We start from the raw sequence: 11,595 nt of genomic DNA, 5'->3' as shown, positions 1-11,595 counted from the left end.
GGAGTCCTGGATTAGGGGGTCCTCAGGTGTCCGGGCTATTTGATATGGGCCGGACTGATGGGCCGTGAAGATACAAAGCGGAATACCTTCCCCCGTGTCCGAGTAGGACTCCCCTATGCGTGGATGGCAAGATTGGTGTGATGCCCAGATAGTTAAGCTACAGTGAACCTCTGCTAATGATGCCACGTTACCTCGGTTACTGTTGATAAACTCACATTGATTCGAAACCGATTCAAATTCAAATTTAAAATAAAGTCAAATTATTATTTCTTCAAACGGTAAAACAAAAATGCCCAGTGGGATGCAGATATTCCCTTACAATTTTTCATGAAAGAATTAACATTTTTTGAAAATATAAAATTGCCTCTGGATATTAAAACAATTGACCAACAACACTTTTATTCATTTAAATATAAACTCCAACTTAATAAATTATTTTGAAACCAAACTTTTTGTGGCAGTGCAAAATAATGCATAGTAATTATATGGCAAGGTTTTACATTTTATAAAAGTATTTTGATGCAAATGGATAGTACAAAATAGTAGCTAAACGAATAAACAGAAAAGTAAATAGAAAATACTAGTATAAAGAATAGAAACCTAATCTACTGGGCCACTTGGCCCATCTATGAAAATGGCCCAGGCTAACCCTGACTTGCCTCCCACCTCTCACTACAGGAGGCAGGGGTGCCGTGGCGGCCATTTGCCGGCGATGGCCATGCGTGGCGGCCATCCACCCCCTGCCCCCGCCTATAAAGTCGTCATCCGACGCCCCCCGAACCCTAGCTCCATTCCCCTCCCTTCCTCGCGCCTCCATCGACCTCTCCGCCCCCGCTAGGCCGAACCAGCACGACCAAGGCCTTCACCGCTCTCGCGCTCACCGAGCTCCCGGGCACCTGAGGATTTGTCCCGCCGATTCATCGCCGTCCACTGCTTCGACTACGTCCAAGGATCGAGCTGGAATGCGCCAAGTCGAGCGGATCGCGGCCTTCTTCCACCTCCGGCCACCGCAGCGCCACCGTCGATTCCGGCACCCTCTGCTGCTCTCGTCCCTCGTCGAGCCTTTCTTGTGCTCCCCGGTGAGAACCCGCTCGAAAGCCCTCTCCCTAGTACTTGAATTCCTGCCCGTAGCCGCCGTTTTCGTCGCGACCGAAGCTCGTTGTCGTGCCGTGCGCGTCCTAAAGCCCTCTGGCCACACCGCGAGCCTCTGGCCGCCATGCCCGCATCCCCTGCTCGTGCGCTCGCTCGCGCCGCCCACTCTCCGCCCGCTCAGCGCTCGGAGCCGCCTGGCCGGCGCTCGGCCGCAGTCGCTGCCACCGGCTGTTGCTTCGCGCTGCTCTGCCTACTGCGTTCTGCCTTGCCGGTGCTGCTGGGCTCCTCTCCCTATTAGTGCTGCTGCTACTCTACTGCCGCTGCTGCCTTATGGCGTCGCTGCAGCCACCGCTTGCTGCTGTTTTGCCGCTGGCCGCTGCTACTTGCTGCTCCCCTACTGCCAGTGCTAGTTGCCGCTGCTAATGCCGCCTGTTGCCGCAAGCTGCTACTGCTAGCCATCCATGGCGTAGTCTGTGTGCGTATGTGTGTATGGGGTCATCCCCTTAGGTAGTAGAGATTAGGTTAGTTTATTTGTTTAATTAGTCAAATGTGTAGATGATGTGTGGCCCCTCTAGTTTAATTTAGTCTAGCTACTTTTATTAGCACACGTGACACTTACATGTGGGTCCCCTTGACCTAGTTGACCAGTCAACATTGACTGGTCAACTGCTGTTGACCCTGCTGACTGGACCAACCCTGGTCCCACTGTCATACACATGGGCTAGGTAGCACTTGGTAACAAAAGTATTTTACTATTTTATTTTCAAATTAAAATAAATTCAGAAAATGATTAAAACTTTGCAAAATCATATAAAATAATCCGTAACTCGGATGAAAACACTTTGTACATGAAAGTTGCCCAGATCGACGAGACAAATCCGGATACGTAGCCCGTTTGTCCGCCACACGTCCCTAGCATAGCGAACATGCAACTTTTCCCCTCCGGTCCGTGTGTTTGAAAATGCGAAACACCGGGGATACTTTCCCGGATGTTTCCCCCCTTCACCGGTATCACCTCATACTGCGTTAGGGGACCCCTAGCACTGCTACTTGTCATGTCATGCATCACTATGCATCTGTTTGCATTATATTTATTGTTTCTTCCCCCTCTTCTCTCTGATAGACTACGAGACTGACGCCGCTGCTGGTACCCCGATCGACTACGCTGTTGACGACCCCTCTTTCTTGCCAGAGCAAACAGGCAAGCCCCCCTTGATCACCAGATATCGCCTATTCCTTCTCTCTACTGCTTGCATTAGAGTAGTGTAGCATGTTACTGCTTTCGGTTAATCCTATTCTGTTGCATAGCCTGTCATTGTTGCTACAGTTGCTGATACCTTACTCGCAATCCTAAATGCTTAGTATAGGATGCTAGTATTTCATCAGTGACCCTACATTCTTGTCCGTCTGCCATGCTATACTATCGGGCCGTGATCACTAGGGAGGTGATCACGGGTATATATTATATATCTTATACATGATACATGATTCACGGATTGGGGGCTGAAAGGACCTTTTTCCTGACGGCCCTCTGTGTGGATCTTTGTGGCGGAGCGACAGGGCAGGTGGAGACCGCCTAGAAGAGAGGTGGGCCTGGTCGGCGTCCGTGGTTACTTCTAAATAACATGCTTAACGAGATCTTGGTATTTGATCTGAGTCTAGCCACTGGCCTATACGCACTAACCAACTACGTGGGAACAGTTATGGGCACTCGACGTCGTGGTATCAGCCGAAGCCTTCTTGATGTCAGTGATTGAGCGGCGTGCGCTGGATTGGACTGGAACACCTGCTCTTGTATTAGGGAGGCTAGGTCTATTTTCGGCCGCGTTCGCAACGTGCAGGTGTGCAATGGGCGATGGGCCCAGACCCTTGCGCCATAGGATTTAGACCGGCATGCTGACCTCTCTGTTGTGCCTAGGTGGGGCTGTGACGTGTTGATCTTCCGAGGCCAGGCATGACCCAGGAAAGTGTGTCCGGACAAAGGGGATCGAGCGTGTTGGGAAATGTGGTGCACCCCTGAGGGAAGATTATCTACTCGAATAGCCGTGTCCCTCGGTAAAACGATGACCCGAAGTTGTACCTTGACCTTATGACAACTAGAACCGGATACTTAATAAAACACATCCTTCCAAGTGCCAGATACAACCCTGTGATCACTCTCTCACAGGGCGACGAGGGGAGGATCGCCGGGTAGGATTATGCTATGCGATGATACTGGGTGAACTTACCATCTACTCTCTTCTACATTCTTCAAGATGGAGGTGACCAGAAGCGTAGTCTTCGATAGGACTAGCTATCCCCCTCTTATTCTGGCATTCTCAATTCAGTCCACATATACTACCCCTTTCATTGATACCAATGCATATGTAGTTTAGATCCTTGCTTGCGAGTACTTTGGATGAGTACTCACAGTTGCTTTTCTCCTTCTTTCCCCCTTTTCCTTTTCTTCCTGGTTGTCGCAACCAGATGCCGGAGCCCAGGAGTTAGACGCCACCTTTGACGACCCCTACTACACCGAGGGTGCCTACTGCTACGTTCAAGCCGTTCGACGACCAGGAGTAGTTTAGGGGGATCCCAGGCAGGAGGCCCGCGCCTCTTTCGATATGTATCCTAGTTTGTGCTAGCCTTCTTAAGGCGAACTTGTTTAACTTATGTTTGTACTAAGATATTGTTGCTTCCGCTGACTCTTGTGTATTCGAGCTTATGTATTCGAGCCCTCGAGTCCCCTGGCTTGTAATATAAAGCTTGTATTATTTTATTTGTGTCTAGAGTTGTGTTGTGATATCTTCCCATGAGTCCCTGATCTTGGTCGTACACATTTGCGTGCATGATTAGTGTACGGTCAAATCGGGGGCGCCAAAATTGGTGTCCGGATATGTAATTTCCTTCCTATACAAACCGACTCTGTACAACCCTAGGTCCCTCCGGTGTGTATATAAACCGGAGGGTTTAGTCCATAGAGACAATCAGAATTCACATAGGCTAGACATCTAGGGTTTGGCTATTACGATCTCGAGGTAGATCAACTCTTGTAACCCCCATACTCGTCAAATACAATCAAGCAGGACGTAGGGTTTTACCTCCATTTAGAGGGCCCAAACCTGGGTAAACATTGTGTCCCACTTGTCCCTTGTTACCTTCGATCCTCAGGCACATAGTTCGTGACCCCTACCCGAGATCAGTCGGTTTTGACACCGACATTGGTGCTTTCATTGAGAGTTCCACTGTGTTGTCGGGAGAAGGTTCGATGGCTCGTTTGATCATCGACAACGATGCTGTTTCCGGGGAAACATTCCTCCCTGGTCAACTTTTTGTGTTTGGCGGCTTCGCTTTGCGTGCCAATTCAACTGGTCACCTTGAATAGATTGACAGTTACGCTCCTGGTCACCAGATCAGGTTCGAAAGCCTGAATTATATCGCTGATATCCAAGGAGACTTGATCTTCGAAGGGTTCTCGGCCTCGACCGCAGCTCCTCATCTACATGAAGAAAGCCCGTCGTATCCACCACCAGGCTCTATTCAAGGATCAACTATCGTTCCTGACCTGGCCTTAGATCCAGAGCGGACCACCCTGTCCGAAGACGGGAGTATGAACCGCACCAGACCCTTCCTACCATGGAGCTCCCTGCCGGAGACCCAGAGGTGACCATATTATCGGTAGGCATGGAATCAAATAGGGCTCTCCCTATCATCGGAAAGCCATACTCACCTCTGGATGTTAACTCCGAACTCTTGAGGTTTGCATCCATTGAGCATGGTCAAGCGGCAATTTCCAGACCCAGATCTGCAGGCCCTCAGTCACCCATCCAGCTATCACTCCTAAACGAGGCTCTAGAATTAATGCGATCTCCCACTATCACGGAAGTGTCACTTCCGAACTACACCCAGCTTGAATAAGGGGCTGAGTGCGGGGAATTTTGTATCCCACCCACCACCCACTTAATAGCCACTGTCGAGGACTTGACCGACATGCTAGACTACGCCTCCGAAGACATCGATGGTATGGACGACAATGCCGGAGACGAACCAGGCCAAAATTCGCCTATCACTAGGTGTTGGACGGCCACTTCTACTTACGACGTGTACATGGTGGATACCCCTGAAAAGAAGGACGATGATAGCGCTCAAGACCCGATCGAGGACAAGCCTGTCGAGGCACCACCAAAACGCCAACGTTAGCGGCGCCGCTCATGATCGCATCACGAAAAGAAAGCAATACCGACACCGGAGACAATGACACTCCAGAGAATGCCAAAGACTCCGACCACCCCATCGAGTCTGCTGTTGAGCAGGATGAGTGGGAAGATGGACAAGTTGAAGGAAATATGACCTAGAGGAAATAATAAAGTTGTTATTTATATTTCCTTATATCATGATAAATGTTTATTATTCATGCTAGAATTGTATTAACCGGAAACTTGATACATGTGTGAATACATAGACAAAACAAAGTGTCCCTAGTATGCCTCTACTAGACTAGCTCGTTAATCAAAGATGGTTAAGTTTCCTGACCATAGACATGTGTTGTCATTTGATGAATGGGATCACATCATTAGAGAATGATGTGATGGCAAGACCCATCCGTTAGCTTAGCATTATGATCGTTGAGTTTTATTGCTATTGCTTTCTTCATGACTTATACATGTTCCTCTGACTATGAGATTATGCAACTCCCGAATACCGAAGGAACACCTTGTGTGCTATGAAACGTCACAACATAACTGGGTGATTATAAAGATGCTCTACAGGTGTCTCCGAAGGTGTTTGTTGGGTTGGCATAGATCGGGATTAGGATTTGTCACTCCGTGTATCGGAGAGGTATCTCTGGGCCCTCTCGGTAATGCACATCACTATAAGCCTTGCAAGCAGTGTGACTAATGAGTTAGTTGTGGGATGATGCATTACAGAACGAGTAAAGAGACTTGCCGGTAACGAGATTGAACTAGGTATTGATATACCGACGATTGAATGTCAGGCAAGTAACATACCGATGACAAAGGGAACAACGTATGTTGTTATGCGGTTTGACCGATAAAATTCTTCGTAGAATATGTAGGAGCCAATATGAGCATCCAGGTTCCGCTATTGGTTATTGACCGAAGATGTGTCTCGGTCATGTCTACATAGTTCTCAAACCCGTAGGGTCCACACGCTTAACGTTCGATGATGATTTGTATTATGAGTTATGTGATTTGATGTACCAAAGGTTGTTCGGAGTCCCAGATGAGATCACGGACATGGCGAGGAGTCTAGAAATGGTCGAGACGTAAAGATCGATATATTGGAAGGCTATATTCGGACATCGGAAAGGTTCCGAGTGATTCGAGTATTTTTCGGAGTACCGGAGAGTTACGGGAATTTGCCAGGGGAAGTAGTGGGCCTTAATGGGCCATACGGGAAAGGAGAGAAGGGCCTCAAGGGGTGGCCACGCCCCCCATGGCAAGTCCGAATTGGACTAGGGAGGGGGCGGTGTCCCCTCTCTTTCCATCTCCCTCTCCTACTCCTTCCCTCCCTCCCCTCTTGGAAAAGGAAGGGGACTCCAACTAGGATTGGGAATCCTAGTTGGACCCCCCCCTATAGGCGCGCCCCTCCTAGGCCGGCCTCCTCCTCCTCCCTCCTTTATACACGTGGCCAAGGGGGCACCCCAAGATACACAAGATAATCTCTTAGCCATGTGCGGTGTCCCCTCCACAGTTTTACACCTCGGTCATATCGTCGTAGTGCTTAGGCGAAGCCCAGCGCCGGTAACTTCATCATCACCGTCACCACGCCGTCGTGCCGACGGAACTCTCCCTCGGCCTCAGCTGGATCTAGAGTTTGAGGGACGTCACCGAGCTGAAGTGTGCAGATCGCGGAGGTGCTGTGTGTTCGGTACTTGATCGGTTGGATCACGAAGACGTTCGACTACATCAACCGCGTTACTAAATGCTTCCGCTTTCGGTCTACAAGGGTTCGTGGACACACTCTCGCCCTGCTCGTTGCTATGCTTCTCCTATATAGATCTTGCGTGATCGTAGGCAACTTTTTGAAATACTATGTTCCCCAACAATGGAATCTGAGCCAGGTCTATGCGTAGATGTTATATGCACGAGTAGAACAAAAAGAGTTGTGGGCGATAATAGTCATACTGCTTACCAGCATGTCATAGTTTGATTCGGCAGTATTGTTGGATGAAGTGGCTCAGACCAACATTACGCGTACGCTTACGCAAGACTGGTTCTACGGACGTGCTTCGCACACAGGTGGCTAGTGGGTGTCTATTTCTCCAACTTTAGTTGAATCGAGTGTGACTATGCCCGGTCCTTGTTGAAGGTTAAAACAACACACTTGACGAAAAATCATTGTGGTTTTTGATGCATAGGTAAGAATGGTTCTTGCTAAACCCATAGCAGCCACGTAAAATTTGCAACAACAAGTAGAGGACGTCTAACTTGTTTTTGCAGGGTATGTTGTGATGTGATATGGTCAAGACGTGATGATATATAAATTTTTGTATGAGATGATCATGTTTTGTAACAGTTATCGGCAACTGGCAGGAGCCTTATGGTTGTCGCTTTATTATATGAAATGCAACCGCCATGTAATTGCTTTACTTTATCACTAAGCGGTAGCGATAGTCGTGATGGAAATAGTTGGCGAGACGACAACGATGCTTCGACGAAGATCAAGGTGTCAAGCCGGTGACGATGGTGATCATGACGGTGCTTTGGAGATGGAGGTCAAAGGCACAAGATGATGATGGCCATATCATATCACTTATATTGATTGCATGTGATGTTTATCTTTTATGCATCTTATTTTGCTCAGTACAACGGTAGCTTTATAAGATGATCCCTTACTAAAATTTCAAGGTATAAGTGTTCTCCCTGAGTATGCAACATTGCGATAGTTCTTCGTGCTGAGACACCACGTGATGATCGGGTGTGATTAGCTCTATGTTCACATACAACGTGTGCTGCAAACCAGTTTTGCACACGCAAAATACTCGGGTTAAACTTGACGAGCCTAGCATATGCAGATATGGCCTCGGAACACTAGGACCGAAAGGTCGAGCGTGAATCATATAGTAGATATGATCAACATAGTGATGTTCACCATTGAAAACTACTCCATCTCACGTGATGATCGGACATGGTTTAGTTGATTTGGATCACATGATCACTTAGATGATTAGAGGGATGTCTATCTAAGTGGGAGTTCTTTAGTAATATGATTAATTGAACTTTAATTTATCATGAACTTAGTCCTGATAGTATTTGCATAACTATGTTGTAGATCAATAGCTCACGATGTAGCTCCTCGTTTATTTTTGGTATGTTCCTAGAGAAAAACTATGTTGAAAGATGATAGTAACAATGATGCGGACTAGGTCCATGATCTAAGGATTGTCCTCATTGCTGCATAGAAGAATTATGTCCTTGATGCACTGCTAGGTGATGGACCTATTGTAGGAGTAGATGCGGACGTTATGAACGTTTAGCAAGCTCGGTATGATAACTACTTGATAGTTTAGTGCGCCATGCTTTACAGCTTATAACCGGGACTTAAAAAATGTTTTGAACGCCACGGAGCATATAAGATGTTCCAAGAGCTGAAATTGGTATTTCAGACTCATGCCCGAGTCGAGAGGTATGAGACCTCTGACAAGTACTTGGCCTACAAGATGGAGGAGAATAGCTCAACCAGTGAGCATGTGCTCAGATTGTCTGAGTACTACAATCGCTTGAATCAAGTGGGAGTTAATCTTCCAGATAAAATAGTGATCGATAGAGTTCTCTAGTCACTATCACCAAGTTACTGGAACTTCGTGATGAACTATAATATGCAAGTGATGACGAAAACGATTCCCGTGCTCTTCATGATGCTGAAATCCATGAAGGTAGAAATCAAGAAAAGCATCAAATGTTGATGATTGACAAAACAATAGTTTCAAGTAAAAGGGGAAGGGAAAGAAAGGGAACTTCAAGAAGAATGGCAAGCAAGTTGCCACTCCCATGAAGAAGCCCAAAGCTAGACCCAAACCTGAAACTGAGTGCTTCTACTACAAAGGAAATGGTCACTGGAAGTGGAACTGCCCTAGATACTTGGCGGATAAGAAGGATGGCAAAGTGAACAAAGGTATACTTGATATACATGTTATTGATGTGTACTTTACTAGTGTTTATAGCAACCCCTTAGTATTTGATACTGGTTCAGTTGCTAAGAGTAGTAAACTCGAAACGGGAATTGCAAAATAAACCGAGACTAGTTAAGGGCGATGTGATGATGTGAATTGGAAGTGATTCCAAGGTTGATAAGATCACCATGACACACTCCATTTAGCTTCGGGATTAGTGTTGAACCTAAAATAAATGTTATTTGGTGTTTGCGTTGAGCATGAATATGATTGGATCATGTTTATTGCAATATAGTTATTTATTTAAGTCAAAGAATAATTGTTGTTCTATTTACATGAATAAAACCTTCTGGGGTCATACACTCAATATAAATGGTTTATTGAATCTCGATCGTAGTGATACACATATTCATAATATTGAAGCCAAAAGATGCAAAGTTAATAATGATAGTGCAACTTATATGTGGCACTGCCGTTTAGGTCATATTGGTGTAAAACACATGAAGAAAATCCATGCTAATGGACTTTTGGAATCACTTGATTATGAATCACTTGATGCTTGCGAACCATGCCTCATAGGCAAGATGACTAGGACTCCATTCTCCGGAACAATGGAGCGAGCAACTGACTTATTGCAAATAATACATACTGATGTATGCAGTCCAATGAGTGTTGTGGCTTGCGGTTTTTCTGAACTTCACAGATGATTTGAGCAGATATGGGTATATCTACTTGATGAAACATAAGTCTGAAACATTTGAAAAGTTCAAAGAATTTCAGAGTGAAGTGGAAAATCATCGTAACAAGAAAATAAAGTTTCTATGATCTGATCATGGAGGAGAATATTTGAGTTACGAGTTTGGTCTTCATTTGAAATGATGTGGAATAGTTTCGCAAATCACGCCACCTGGAACACCATGGCGTAATGGTGTGTCCGAACGTCATAACCATACTTTATTAGATATGGTGCGATCTATGATGTCTCTTACCGATTTATCACTATCATTTTGGGGTTATGCATTAGAGACAACTGCATTCACATTAAATAGGGTACCATCTAAATCCGTTGAGACGACACCATATGAACTGTGGTTTGGAAAGGAACCTAAGTTGTCGTTTCTTAAAGTTTAGGGCTGTGATGCTTATGTGAAAAATCTTCAACCTGATAAGCTCGAACCCAAATCGGAGAAATGCGTCTTCATAGGATACCCAAAGGAGACTGTTGGGTACACCTTCTATCACAGATCCAAAGGCAAGATATTCGTTGCTAAGAATGGCCCCTTTCTAGAGAAGGAGTTTCTCTCGAAAGAAGTGAGTGGGAGGAAAGTAGAACTTGATGAGGTAACTGTACCTGATCCCTTATTGGAAAGTAGTTCATCATAGAAGTCAGTTCCTGTGACTCACACACCAATTAGTGAGGAAGCTAATGATGATGATCATGTTACTTCAGATCAAGTTACTACTGAACCTCGTAGGTCAACCAGAGTAAGATCCGCACCAGAGTGGTATGGTAATCCTATTCTGGAGGTCATGTTACTTGACCATGATGAACCTACGAACTATGAGGAAGCGATGATGAGCCCAGATTCTGCGAAATGGCTTGAGGCCATGAAATCTGAGATGGGATCCATGTATGAGAACAAAGTGTGGACTTTGGTTGACTTGCCCGATGATCGGCAAGCCATTTAGAATAAATGGATCTTCAAGAGGAAGACGGACACTGGTAGTAGTGTTACTATCTACAAAGCTCGAATTGTCACAAAAAGGTTTTCGACAAGTCCAAAATATTGACTACGATGAGATTTTCTCACTCGTAGCGATGCTTAAGTCTGTTCGAATCATGTTAGCAATTGCCGCATTTTATGAAATCTGGTAAATGGATATCAAAACTACATTCCTTAATGGATTTATTAAAGAAGAGTTGTATATGATGCAACTAGAAGGTTTTGTCAATCCTAAAGGTGCTAAAAAAATGAGCAAGCTCCAGATAACTATCTATGGACTGGTGCAAGCATCTCGGAGTTGGAATATAGGCCTTGATGAGTTGATCAAAGCATATAGTTTTATACAGACTTGTGGTGAAGCCTGTATTTACAAGAAAGTGAGTGGGAGCACTACAACCTTTCTGATAAGTATATGTGAATGACATATTGTTAATCGGAAATGATGTAGAATTTTTCTGGAAAGCATAATGGAGTATTTGAAAGGAGTTTTTCAAATAAAGACCTCGGTGAAGCTGCTTACATATTGAGCATCAAAATCTATAGAGATAGATCAAGACGCTTGATAAGTTTTTTCAATGGGTACATACCTTGACAAGATTTTGAAGTAGTTCAAAATGGAACAATCGAAGAAGGAGTTCTTGCCTGTGTTGCAAGGTGTGAAGT

The sequence above is a fragment of the Triticum urartu genome, chromosome 5, assembly GCF_003073215.2.
Source record: "Triticum urartu cultivar G1812 chromosome 5, Tu2.1, whole genome shotgun sequence".
NCBI classification, from domain to species: Eukaryota; Viridiplantae; Streptophyta; class Magnoliopsida; order Poales; family Poaceae; genus Triticum; species Triticum urartu.
The sequence above is the reverse complement of the archived record's forward strand: the minus strand, read 5'-3'. Positions refer to the sequence as shown.